The following is a 14025-nucleotide window of genomic DNA, read 5'->3' as shown; positions in this document are numbered from 1 at the left end:
GGTTATTAACGACTGCTAATGCAGCCGGGACCAACGGCTTAACGTGCCTTCCGAAGCACGGAGGAGCTCGAGATGAAAACTTTATTTTTATGATCACCCATCCTATGACGGGCCTTTGCGAAAGTTGCTTAACTTCGAAAATCGCAGACCGAGCGCGTTTACCGCTGCGCCACCGAGCTCCTCAATAGTGATGTTTATGAGATCTATGGTCGAATGGCTAAGAGTTTGCTTGTCATGATGTCATGACATACAACCACGGGTATCTCTTAAACATTTCTATTCAGAAGAATTTCAGATAATTATTTTAATACTTTTTAAAGCGTGATTTTAACGTAGTCGAGCAGTTTTTAAACTTATATGGAAATACGTCAAAGTTTAATAATAAACATACACGCCCATCTGTGTCTGTGACCTCTGACGCCCATACGATTGAAGACTAAATAAAGCAAGACCGAGGGGGGTGAGGTAAACCTAACTCAGCCGCTGGTGGGGAGCGGAGAGTTCTATACGTAGTATTATTCCTTATTATTATTAAGTGGGTGTACACTTCTGCCTACCCCTGGAAATGCCATGAACATTTTTATCCGGCTGTTGGATCGGTCGGTCGGTGTAGTAGGGCCTGATTTTTATTCGACCCATAGTTTGGGAAATGCTTCACTAAAGGGTACCGGTTTCGCCGGAGGCATCAGTTTTCTACGCCCCGTTAGGTTGTGTTTTCTTCCGTGTGTGCCAACCGATCCTTTCTAAGTTTATGATGTCCACAGCACTGTCGGGGACCTCTGTAAAGTTTTGGGGACCTCCTTTGAATTGGCTGTTGCTAGTATCGTGATTTTCGTTTAGAATAAGGAAATTGTAGCCATTTTTTTTTAAAGATGTGTAAATATTTGCCGTTCATATTTTTTGTAGGTAGTTTTATACGAATGAACTGTATCAGCAATATGTTATTTTAATTACATACAGACCAAATGTCTGCCTGTTTGTTTTGATGAAAAACTAAGTAGTTAAATTGAAATTGCAATAATATTACCTCTATTTGAATTTGTAATATTTACACTACGGCGAGTCCTATGTTTGTAACTAGTACCTAAATAGTGTGTTCCGTTGTCATTATTATTATTTTTTTGTATACATATTTCAATGTTTTAGCAAGAACAACGTAACATTTTTCTGTCACGTCTGTTGTGCGTACAAATTCCACAGTAATTTCTACGACTTTTAGTATTTATCTATTGGAGAAATTCACTGATTTGACTAGTTACTTTTTACGTTTTCCATTGAACAGGCGATGGACAGATGATCACATCAATTCGTATAAGTGGTTGTACCATCCGCCATCCGTTTAACTGTGAACAAGTAGGCGGGCAAAGGGCGCGCGGCGTAAATTGGAGTCTTTCATTAAACGGTCAGTCCCTGAGGGCTTTGTCCAGTTGTTCCCGGACACTCGGATATCGCCCGTATCCGGCTGGAAAAGCCATGCGATATTTATGTGGGCATGTTTTGTGATATATGAAAGATAAGGCGGGGTCAGGCCAGGCCAGGGTTGATGAAGAGAGAAGAAAGATAAGAAAAGGTGAATATTCTGATTCTGCACTGCTGCGGAAATACTAGACAGAATTTCTGAAAAAAAAAAAAGAAAGAAAAAGTATATATAAAAAAGAACATTACATATCTTTGGAAAACCATTTTTATATTGTAGGTATCAATGAAATGAAGTACTACATACAATTCTATAATACAGCAGCCACTAGAAAACTAATGATGTATGAATAGATCCTTCCATGTATGGTTGTATGCCAGCGGATGGGACGAGCAATAATCGCGGACACCCGGCCTGTGTTTACGACCGACCACCGCATAAAATATTCATTCGCCCTGGACAGAAATTAGCCATAACCACAAATAAGGTTGATACTCCACCTACATATTCGTAGCTTACGGAATAAAACCTCCCAATTGGGAGTTTCGAGCGACTGAAATAAACACCGGTAATTGGACATTAACCCGTGGCTTAGCAGCGTTTTAGCTAATTATAAACGTTTAAACTGCAATTGTATCTACTAATTATACGACAAATGGCGACGGTATTACTCTCTTAACATTTTGTAGATATTGGTATACTAGCGAGAAATCTCAAAAGGCTTTTAACCTTACGAACGATTGTGAGCTGTTAACCACCACCACCTACCACGTTGATCTAACAAAGCACAGTGAGGTGTGAGTACTTGCGATGGATGACCTCTGACTACCCCAATTGGGATATTCTTCTGTTGTGTTATGTGAGCTGTTTAAGAAAATTTAGCACCCGCTAAACTACATAAAATTGGCGATTGGTCATATCTGTCTGTTAAGAAAATAATAAAATTGTGACTCCCTTATGTGCCGTCGTGTCGGCGGATTAGTCAAGTGCCTGAAGAACGCCTGTAGTGGTTTTTAACGTTCAAAAGATTAAAAAATATAGTATAATCAACTGACGGCGTCTGAAAGGAAACAGTATTTGTATACAGCAAACAATTCCTAAATGAATGCCGAAGCCGTACCAAATTAAGAAACTTCTTCAAAGGATACAATATGACCCGAGTTGACCTTTCCAAAAGCAGTTGCTCATGGAACAAACTAATTTAAATTTTCAATGGACGCGATCTGTATTGATTAGTCTGAGAATTAATTCCCTAATGGTTGGATGACCGGCTGTCAATGGTGGATGATTGGTATCTGTCGGCTGGGGCAATTAGCGTAGCTCTGATAGTCCACTACATGACCACGCCATGCGATGACGGCTCCGTCGTGATCGAGTTTACTGCTCTAGGGGCGTCGATGACATGGACGAAGATTAGCTTTTGAGGGGAAATAAATAATAATAATTTTAAATCCTAATCGAAATGTTCAAATTATCATCGGAATAGACGGTTAAATGTACCTAATATACGTATAAATTATTTAAACAGCTTTGAAGGATGAAAGAAAATGAAAATTGCAATTTATTGCTCTATATATCATTTGAATAAGCCATGTATAAAGTACAAAGTAAACATACGGATGTAGTAATGATTGATTTAGACCACTCTACACCAACGTGGTCTAACAGCCTCCGTGGTCTAGTGGTTAGAGCGTTAGGCTCACGATCTGGAGGTCCGGGTTCGATTCCCGATGGGGACATTGTCGAAATCACTTTGTGAGACTGTCCTTTGTTTGGTAAGGACTTTTCAGGCTTGAATCACCTGATTGTCCGAAAAAGTAAGATGATTCCGTGCTTCGGAAGGCACGTTAAGCCGTTGGTCCCGGCTATTAGCTGTAAAAACACCTCCACCAACCCGCAGTGGAGCAGCGTGGTGGAGTATGCTCCATACCCCCTCCGGTTGATTGAGGGGAGGCCTGTGCCCAGCAGTGGGACGTATATAGGCAGTTTATGTATACACCAACGTAAACATGATATCTCCAAACTCATCTCACTGATATGCCCAATCGGAATTCAAATTGTCTACACGCATGAAAAGAAGCGAAACAAAAATGCCCCGAAATAAAAGCCTCATTTCCAAAGCCGATTGAAGGTAACGACTAAACGTTTCATTGTGCATTATCTCGGGTTCCTCATAAACCTGCAACGACCGAGGGTTTGTGTTTGTCAATAATACGATCCCCAGTTCCCGACCCCAATCCCGGGAATTCCCACTCGATAATCTTTTGGGAGTCGATAATACTGTAAATCTTACACGTCGGTTTGAATTGTTTACTCGTATTTCTCTCGTATTTTTCTTTTGGTTCGAACTCGTTAATATTGGATGGGATAGCAATAATGTTGGGTTTCTACACGTATTTATTCTTTTACATATCGGTTTGAAGTCATAAGTGGCAAAAAAATACCTGAAATCTATTCAATATTCTGTTACCGCTCGAGTAACGAGCGAAATTCAATTTTAGATTTTTATTAGACGCTGTCTCATTAATTCAGTAGCCGTTATAAAAGATTTTTAAATTCTGATGAGTCCCTGCATTGAATAGCATCGATTACCAATTAAAATCGGCGCCACACCATTTAAAGGTTCTTGAAATTTAATATCTCAATAATGGGCCTATTTAAACTTCGTTTTCTAAAGGTTCGTTCCCTAAATTACTTTGTCTGCTTCCGAGCGGATGATTACGTTGTCTTGCGGTTTCCTAATGAAACTGCCCGAGAAATTATATCCATAATAGATCATCAAGACACAAAGTATTAATGTTCTTTCAGTGGAAGTTCTTATGGCAACAACTTTTTTAATTATGTTATTTTTATTCAAGACGTTCAAAATCTCAGCTCAAGTCTTGATGGGCAGTATTACCGGTGGTTCTTTGTTCATATTTCATTTCGTTTTCTTTGTCGGGGCGGTTGGAATGGACGCCTCATCATGCTCGTATTCATTCTCCCGAAACTTAGTGAAAATAATATTTTTTTTGTTGCCTTCTCCATCTTTCGAGGGGAAAAGTTTTCTTTGAGTACAGCAGGAAGTTTGTAATTAATTTTGTTTCCGTTTTTACGACGACTAACCATTCAAAATAATTCTGACTTCTTTATATTTCAATCTCATCGCACCTACATAATTAAACTGCCAGTCAGCTTGTCAGGGGACTGCTTTCTTCTGACGGCAGGATTGTTACTGTGGATGATTGATAACATTGTATTGTCAAGCTAGGGATTGCGACATTAATGAAAATTAATCTCTTGACTACATTGCAAACCGATCTACTTAAAAGTCAATCGACGCTCTAAAGCTAACAGCCGCTGGGCTCTACTGATAAGTACTCTCGGAATCGCTCTTTCACATCAAATATGTGGGTCAGACTGTTTTTTTCGACTAAAACTTTTTCTTTACTCCCCTAAATTGGAGCCAAATGGATTCGATTGAAATAATCCCTAACTTCAACAGAGGTGGTAAAAATCATCGAATATTTCCTCTCTGTCGACGGGTGAAACCCCATCTACTGAGGGAGTGGGGGACGTAAATAACGTTATCGTGTCAAATTCGCCAATTCCGCAGTTTACTGAATATAAGTACACTCCCAATTTTACGAGCGTTCACGGCGTACGCTACTAAATCTATTTTGGCGCCCGACCTGGGGCCAATCTCCCGGCCTGATAAACTTTCATTGCTATTTATGAATCAACTTTTTGGTGTTACGTGATGCGTGTGATGTGTTAGAGATAATGCCAAATTGAAGTTCTGATGACTTCTTATATAAATAGCCTTTATATGTCTTACTGCTCGGCGCAGTATTCCTGGCGCGTCGTGGCAGAATATTACTATTTTATGTTAATTGTAGCGTCTCTTCTCAGGAACATAATGGTGCCTTGGCTTATTCATGCTCAGAGTCGTATCAAATGCGGGATTTGCTAAAAGCAGCTGTTCCATTCTGTCGGTCCCTAAATATGGGATTTGCGTAGCCATTCTAACTGCATTGTCTCATATTACTTGTCAACAAATCGTCTATTCGTCGTCTAATAATAATGTAACAAAAAAAAGAGTGAACGGATATTTTACGCATCAGCTATGGCTCGCCTAAAACGGAAATATTCAAATATAAGCCTGAAGTTGTTACTCATACGGTATATTTTACAGTTCATACAACCATCGATGTTTGAGTGAGTGATGAGCTGGCTATAACTATTTGACACGCTATTGCAAACTGTATATAAAGCCCATTTTTGAATGTATTATTCTGAAGCGTTACATGTAGGTTAAATAGATATGAAAGGATCGGTCATTGGTCTCACAACCCACACCAGTGAAGAAGAATAGATAATAAAATAGGTCGTTAACTTTATTAATATCAAATTATTCAATATCACATAGGTACCTGGATGTAGCTGTGACGGTGAGAACGCATGAAAGTAGGTACCTATTTATGCAAATTTAAATTGGACTTTGATTTCGATTGTACACAATTAGACAATAAACTATTATCTTATTGATGATTATAATTATTGACTGAAAATATGGATTATTGTTACCGGAAATAATGGATTTATAATTGTTTTTATATTACAAATATTGAAGTGCGGTAGGTTTAACGTGTCTGAATAGAGTTATGATTCGTTGACGATTGCATAAGTTAAAGATAATTTCACAGGATTACGTCTGCTTTACACACACATTTATTAATCAACATAACATAACTAATATATATCCCAATGAGGTACAGATACATCCATCGCAAAATAAACTAAGTGCCCACACCTCACCGAGCTTTCTGTTAGACCAACGTGATAGGTGGTGAGCCGTATCGCCGTCTATAACGGTCTAACCACTTGTATATTATTAATCTCATTGTACATTATTAAACAAGTAAAAAATATCTTCTCTAAATGGTCTTATGCAAGAATATCCCGACAATTCCCAACTCAGTAATATTGGACGATTTAACTTGGAAGTTGCTATTTAGCTTGTGCTTGACTTGCTGACAGAGTTGCAGGTATAAATAACTTCTCCCCGCTTGATGGAGTTTATTTATCTTCAGGCTCAGGGGATTCCTTCAGGAGCTCGAATCACTAAAGTAACGTTTGTAGCTGCAGCTTGTGAAATCTTTGTGTTGGTATACTTGTATACATTTGCCGTGCTCATACAAATGCTAAAAAAATGTTTAATAGTGAACAGAAAGATACAAACTAGTAGTAGTAGTGGTAGTATCTCTGAATACCAAAATTAAAGGACACATCCTTTCTTTTGAAGACTTGTGGCTCTGTGTCCCCAATACGGATTACGGGCTTAGTTTATGTATCTATTTATGTGGTTATATATACTTGTGTGTGGGATATTCTGCAGTGATTGTAAATCCTCTCTCCGTGTCGCGTAGGTACATTACTCGCAGGATTTACCGTCTGCATTATAGTTTATACCTAAACGCTCGCTTCTATTCTCCAAACTTTGTGAAACGTATTTTGATTTAATATCCAAACTTTATCTGCAAAAACATTCGTATAATAAATTCATGACCGATGCACGCGGCGTAGCAGATGTGAGATTGTCATCTACGCTGCTACGGCGTAGCTATCGGCGTAGGCATTCGCTACGTGTTACGAAATTCCGGATTATTAGTTTAATTTGGGCGTGATCTATGTAACATAATATCGGTAATTTAATAGCGTTTCAAAACAAAGCACGTGTTCGTAGTTTAAGGCTGTACCACACAGATTTCAGATCCCTTAAGGGGTTGCGGTAGCGCGTAATTATAGTGGAAAGACGTAATAGAATCGTGCGCGTAACAATGTGTTGTGGTTGGCAACCACTGAATCGTCAATACGCTCTCAACAGGTATACAATCAAATGCTTGCTTCGTGTATAGTGTAGTGTGTCTGGTAATGGTAGTGCGCTTTTGTGCCGAGTAGTCCGCACTCGAGCGACGTCGCCTCGTCGCTTTACTAATGAGCGTTCCAACCCCGCTTCCACCGCGATTCCTGAACATTCAAAACGACCTTTTACTACCTCTATTTGCTCTCAATTTGTCTTCATGTGACCCTGGTATTTGCAAATTGTGCAAATTAAAAAAAAAAAAAAAAAAAAATAAAAATAAAAATGTTTATTTCTTTATCTTAGTTATTTTACATTATCAGGTGCACGGAGGCTCCATTTAAGCAACGATTTGCTTGTGATAGGAAACTCCGCTCTTCTCTAACTAGATTTACATTATTATTTAACTAGGCTACAGTAATTAAGTAAAACTAAGTACATCGTCTTTACAAATCAAGAGGTATCATAAGTGTAAGTACTAGTTTTAATTTAAGGGGTACAAAGTTTCACATAGAGGCCGTAATAACGCTAAGGTACTAAGCGAATTTTATTTATACCTACAGTTTGCAGTGTGCGTGTGTACGTGTGTGTGTGTGTGTGTGTGTGTGTGTGTGTGTGTGTGTGAGAGAGAGAGAGAGAGAGTGTGTGTGTTTTTATGTGGGTATGCGGTTGGGTGTGAGAGAAATGGAGAGAGAGTGTATGGATCTAAGTAGATTTAACTATTTGGAAGTGGTTTTAAGTAGCAGTTTAGTTTATTTTCTGGTTTGAATTATATTTTCGATTTCTTGATATGTTTTGGTTTTTAGCCAGGCAACAAGGATTTTTTTGCAATTGAAAAATGTTAGGTGATATATATTTAGTTGTTTGTTTAATAAATTGTAGATGTGTGATGATTGTCTTTTATATTGGCTCATAGCATAGGTGGTTTTAGTTTGTGTTTTATGAGCGACATCAAAATTCCGCCTTTTATTTTTGAGTAACTTTTTGTCGTAAGGAAGAGATTTATGTTTCTTTTGCGCTAATTGAAGAATATAAAGCTTTCTGACCGTTAGTATATCAGATTGTAAATAAAGAGATTCGGTGTCATATCTAAAGGGCTTAAAGAGCATTACCTTTAAAAGCGATCTCTGTGCCCTTTCTAATTCGAGGAATTTGGTTTTCGTTGCGCCACCCCATATTGGCAAGCAGTAACTTATAATTGACTGGGCTAATGAGATGTAAATTTGTCGTAACAGTTTTTTTGTCGCTACATGTCTTAGTGTTTTAAATAACCAAATAAATTTGCGAACTCTCTTCATGATTAGTTCTGTATGTTCGTGCCAAGTGAGCTTTTGGTCAACCATTATACCCAGATATTTTATGGATTGTACTTTATTTAAAACTGTACAGTTACAGTTTACTGTTGATGGATTTGAACATCTGTGTATTTTTATTTTAAAGTCATCGTTTGGTTGTGTTCTGTTGTAGATGGTGAAGCAAATGTAATTTGTTTTTTGTTCGTTTAAAGTTAGTAAGTGTCCATCTAACCATTCCGCTACTTTAATTAATCCAGATTCAGTCGCAGATCGAACCTCTTCCCAAGTTTTACCGTGAAAGACAATAGCGGTGTCATCAGCATAAGAAAAAATTTTTCCCTTCTCGATATCCATGCTACATAGGCTATTTATATAGGTGAGAAACAATGTCGGCCCCAAAACGCTTCCTTGCGGTACTCCGTAGGTGACTGTCGTTTCCATACTGACGTGTTCATCTATTTTTACAGTTTGTTTACGCTCTGATAGGTAGTCCTTTAGTAGCGAGAGAGGGACGCCTCTTATACCTATATGTTCTAGACCCTGTAGAAGAATGCAAATTAAACAAGCGAAATGTCAGTTATGACCGCGTTAATGCGCCACATGAAGTATACTTTCACTCTCGTAAATTTCATTAAAGCGTTAAGCTGTTTGTGATGTCAATATGCACGCTATCTCAGGATTGTGTTTAATTAATGACGTTTAAGTGGATATATATGTGTGTGTTGTGTATGTAACTTACTTGTCAGTCGACTGCATCATCATCTTCCTAGCATTATCTCGTTTCTCACAGGGTCCGCTTACCTAACCTGAAGGTTTGACAGGTCCGGTTTTTTACAGAAGCGACTGCCTGTCTGATCTTTCAACCCGGAAAACCAGCCCAATACAGGTTAGGTCACATATCTCCGAAAATGCATTTCTCGGGATTGCATATGTCAGTCGACTGCATAAAATCACATTATAAGATTCCCATTGACATTCAGAATTTACCTTTGAACAGTTTTAAGACAGTAATTAAACAAACACTTTGTAAAAAGGTTATGTAAGGTTAGTGATTATCTAGAACATGTGAATGCATGGGATTAGTTGTCTGGGATATATTAGGCAGCCAAATTACTAAATTGTATAACAGTATTTTATGTTTTTTTTTTAAGAACGTCTAGAGCCCTGTGCGGAGGTTTTTCTTGCAGCTTCTTTTCCCCGGCTATACAGGTTGCACTAGTTTTAGGCGGATGAGACGTTCGTTATGTCAAAAATGACGATGATTCAAAGTATAACTATGTTACCTACTGAATAAAGATATATCATCACGCTTGTATCCCCGAAGGGGTAGATAGAGGTGTAATATGTACACCCACTCCTCGTCAGCTATGTTGTATGTATAGTGTATGTAAGTATATAAATACAGTAGACCTGTGTTGTTAGGAGGTGAACGCTCGCTCCTAAATCTATTTGTAGTAAGCCTAGAGGTCGTACGGCGGGTAGGGTCGACACTTCGACAGCGCTAAGTTCGATAAAACGCTCCCTAATTGAAATGATTATGTAGATTTACACAGATTAACATACAAATAGCGAAAGAATTATCATTTCCGGCCAGTAAAAAATTAAATGTGGGTAAATATTTCTTTGTTTCATGACATCCATAACATTTAATGAAATGTCTGTCCTCGCAGCACAGAATAAAGAAGAAAAGAGAACAGTAACTCTGCGCTCCGCACCAATGAGGGACTTTCCAGGTTCACCAAAAACAATATAGATGGCGCTGTACAGCTTTAACGTGATACTTAATTATTCCAAAGTACAGTGTAATGGCACAAGCATATATAAAAATAATTGTTGCTTACTATTTGGATCATCCAGTTAGGTAAGTCCAACTTCGAGAAAGAGATCTCTCGTCGGATCAAACTCGGATGGGCAGCGTTCGGGAAGCTGCGGAATATCTTCTCGTCCAAAATACCTCAGTGTCTCAAGACGAAAGTCTTTGACCAGTGCGTGTTGCCAGTGATGACCTACGGCAGTGAGACGTGGCCGCTTACTATGGGTCTCGTGAGGAGGCTCGGTGTCGCTCAGCGGGCAATGGAGAGAGCTATGCTCGGTATTTCCCTGCTCGATCGAATCAGAAATGAGGAGATCCGCAGGAGAACTAAAGTCACCGACGTAGCTCGGAGAATTGCAAAGTTGAAGTGGCAGTGGGCAGGACACATAGCGAGGAGACCCGATGGCCGATGGGGCGGAAAGGTTCTGGAGTGGCGACCACGTGTCGGACGACGCTCAGTGGGTAGGCCCGCTACAAGGTGGACCGACGATCTGGTGAAGGTCGCGGGAAGCCGCTGGATGCGGGCAGCGCAGGACCGATCGTCGTGGAGATCCTTGGGGGAGGCCTATGCCCAGCAGTGGGCGTCATACGGCTGATGATGATGACTATTTGGATCAAATTATGTATAGAATTATTTTGCAACATTACATCATGTACGTGGAGGATTATTCTCATTTTATTTGAGATTTATTCCGTAATGAGGTACTGAATTATACGAAAGTAAAGCGAGTTGACATTTACGAAATTAGACTGTGTGGCGCCGGAATACAATATTGTTGTTCCGTTTGTTCTGGGGATGTGCAAATACGAATACGACTAATTATATTTTAAATATATTATATTCTAAAAGGGTAACATGGTCGTCATGTCAGGCCTATGCCCAGCAGTGGGCGTCGCACGGCTGATGACATCATGTATTACATGTTGTATATGTATTGCTGATGACATCATGTACTGCACTGCTGGGCAAGCAATATACTATATTGCTTCTCGTTATTTTGATCAAAATAATAATGGGTAGAAGATGTAATTGTGCCTGAGTGTAATAAAAAGGGCAATCTTTCTTTTGTACACGTGGGATAGGGCATGAAGGAAACGATTATTATTTCTTTACCTTTGTTTATTTTAACATTTTATAATTTTCTACGCTTTCCTCTTTAAAAACAACCGTCCGCCATTTCCCTGTCATTCCGAAATCCTCTCTTCTCTCTCGCTCACTCGTCCCTCGCTCTGTCACACGCCTTTGCGTTACGTTTCATTCGGCCTACCATTCCTACATATATGACAGGTGTTGTAGACCATGTTAACCTTTTAGAATATAATATATTTAAAATATAATTAGTCGTATTCGTATTTGCACATCCCCAGAACAAACGGAACAACAATATTGTATTCCGGCACCACACAGTCTAATTTCGTAAATGTCAACTCGCTTTACTTTCGTATAATTCAGTACCTCATTACGGAATAAATCTCAAATAAAATGAGAATAATCTTCCGCGTGCGTACGTAGTCGTTACATGAGGCATGTCAGGGGCCTTTGGCGGCTCAATAATAACTCTGACACCAAGGTTGATGAGGTTAGTAATTTCAAATTTCAAAAATATCTTTATTCAGTAGGTAACATAGTTACACTTTGAATCGTCAATTTTACATAACGAACGTCTCATCCGCCTAAAACTACTGCAGCTTCTCACAACCTGTATAGCCGGGGAAAAGAAGCTGCAAGAAAAACCTCGGCACAGGGCCCTAGACGTTCTTTAAAAAAATAAAAATAAACATAAAATATTGGTATACAATTGAGTAATTTTGCTGCCTAATATCAGTTCTCAGACAGTTAATCCCATGCATTCATATCTTCTAAATAATCACTAACTTTATAATAACCTTTTTTGTAAAGTTTTTGTTTAACTACTGTCTTAAAACAGTTGAAAGGCAAATTCTGAATGTCAATGGGAATCTATTGTAAAAACGTATACATTGCCCCTTAAAAGATTTAGTAATCTTATGTAATCGACTGACTTGTAAAGCAAGTTTATTTTTATTCCTGGTATTAACAATGTGCCGATCGCTATTTTTTTGCAAATAATCCTATATGTTTTTTTACATATATTAAGTTTTCAAAGATATATTGTGTTGCCAAAGTTAAAATATTAATTTCTTTAAATTTATTTCTAAGTGACATCTTGGGTCCCAATTTGTAAATCGCATCCCAATCCCAATTTGTAATCTACCTCACAACTTAGACAGTAGAAGATCCTTCGCATAATTGAAGCTGAAAGCCGCGAAAGTGGACGCGGTTTTGGTGGCACTATGTGGCATGGCCGGATCTCGGATGCCTCGCAGCATATCCCGGGATGGATACCGGTAGCATAGCCGAGACGCATATCGCTGGCACCAGCGAAATAAATATCACTGGCCACAGGAACAAATTTAGCTCGGCCAGTAATAGAGCCGAAAGTCATAATAAATCTGGCTCTTTGACATGTTCTTACCTTGGTGGGAAAGAGGTGTTAGTCTACTATGTATGTAATATGTTTTAAAATGGACTGTAATGTGCGTACCTGAATTAGGTATTTGATACCTACTTTATTATTTATAATGTTTGTATTATATATAAATTGTATTGTTTTATATTTGTAATTACTATTATAATTATGTAGCTAGTTTGTATATATATAACATTGACTGAATTATAACTACTTTATTTATTTATTTCGTTATGAATGCGTATTTATTACAGATTTATACTTACCTACTTACTTTTTATTTTAGTTTACTTTTAGGTGTTTATTTCTTGTTGCACCATCCCGCATCCAAGTTTGGTTCCTGGTAGTGGTTGCCTGGAAGAAATTGCTCTAGAGCAATGAGGTCGCCCAAATTGTACTGATTGTTGAAATTTAGTTCTATGCACTAAAGTTTATTTGATTTGGTTTGACTTATATTACAGCATGGTTAGGCAACGTTGTTACCTATGTTATAAAAAAAACAATATTCTCAAGTTGAGTGAGATGCCTGACAGCCCGTTTATAAAATACTGGGTCCAGACTTATGTGTGCTGTTCAGGGACTAAGAGTAGGTCATATATGAAATAATTTTCTGATACCTTCCAATCCTTACTTAAATTAAATTACTAACTTAGTTTGTAAGTCACTGTACTTTTAATGGATTAATGTCCGAAATATATAAATCGTATTGATAAATGCGCCTCTAGAAATAGCCGAGCGAGATTTGGTTCCGTGCTCTGTGCCACCCATGCTGCGGTCGCCGCTACGCGCTGTCACCACGATGTGACACACCCGGTGGAACGGAACTTCATCCGTATTTTTAAAGCCAATTTACCTGCAACGGATAAACCAATTTATTCCGTGAATTTATGATATTCAGAAGATATATTGCCTTAATCCATTGCTGTTCGTTTCAAATCCGCCAATTTATGACTTTTGTATTTAAGTTAGATGCATTAGTCCACATAGGATTAAGTATGACTGGCTATAGGTCAATTTGGGTTACGAAATGTATATCCTTTGTTTTAATAGCACTCGCACGGTTGGTTAGGGAAACTCACAAAGAAAAAATAAATTGAAAATGTCTGTCTTGGACGGAATTTGAACCCTCAGCATTCGCATGGATAGGATGTGAACCTAATAATGATTAA

The sequence above is a fragment of the Pectinophora gossypiella genome, chromosome 19 (genome assembly GCF_024362695.1).
Source record: "Pectinophora gossypiella chromosome 19, ilPecGoss1.1, whole genome shotgun sequence".
In the NCBI taxonomy this organism is placed as follows: Eukaryota; Metazoa; Arthropoda; class Insecta; order Lepidoptera; family Gelechiidae; genus Pectinophora; species Pectinophora gossypiella.
The sequence above is the reverse complement of the archived record's forward strand: the minus strand, read 5'-3'. Positions refer to the sequence as shown.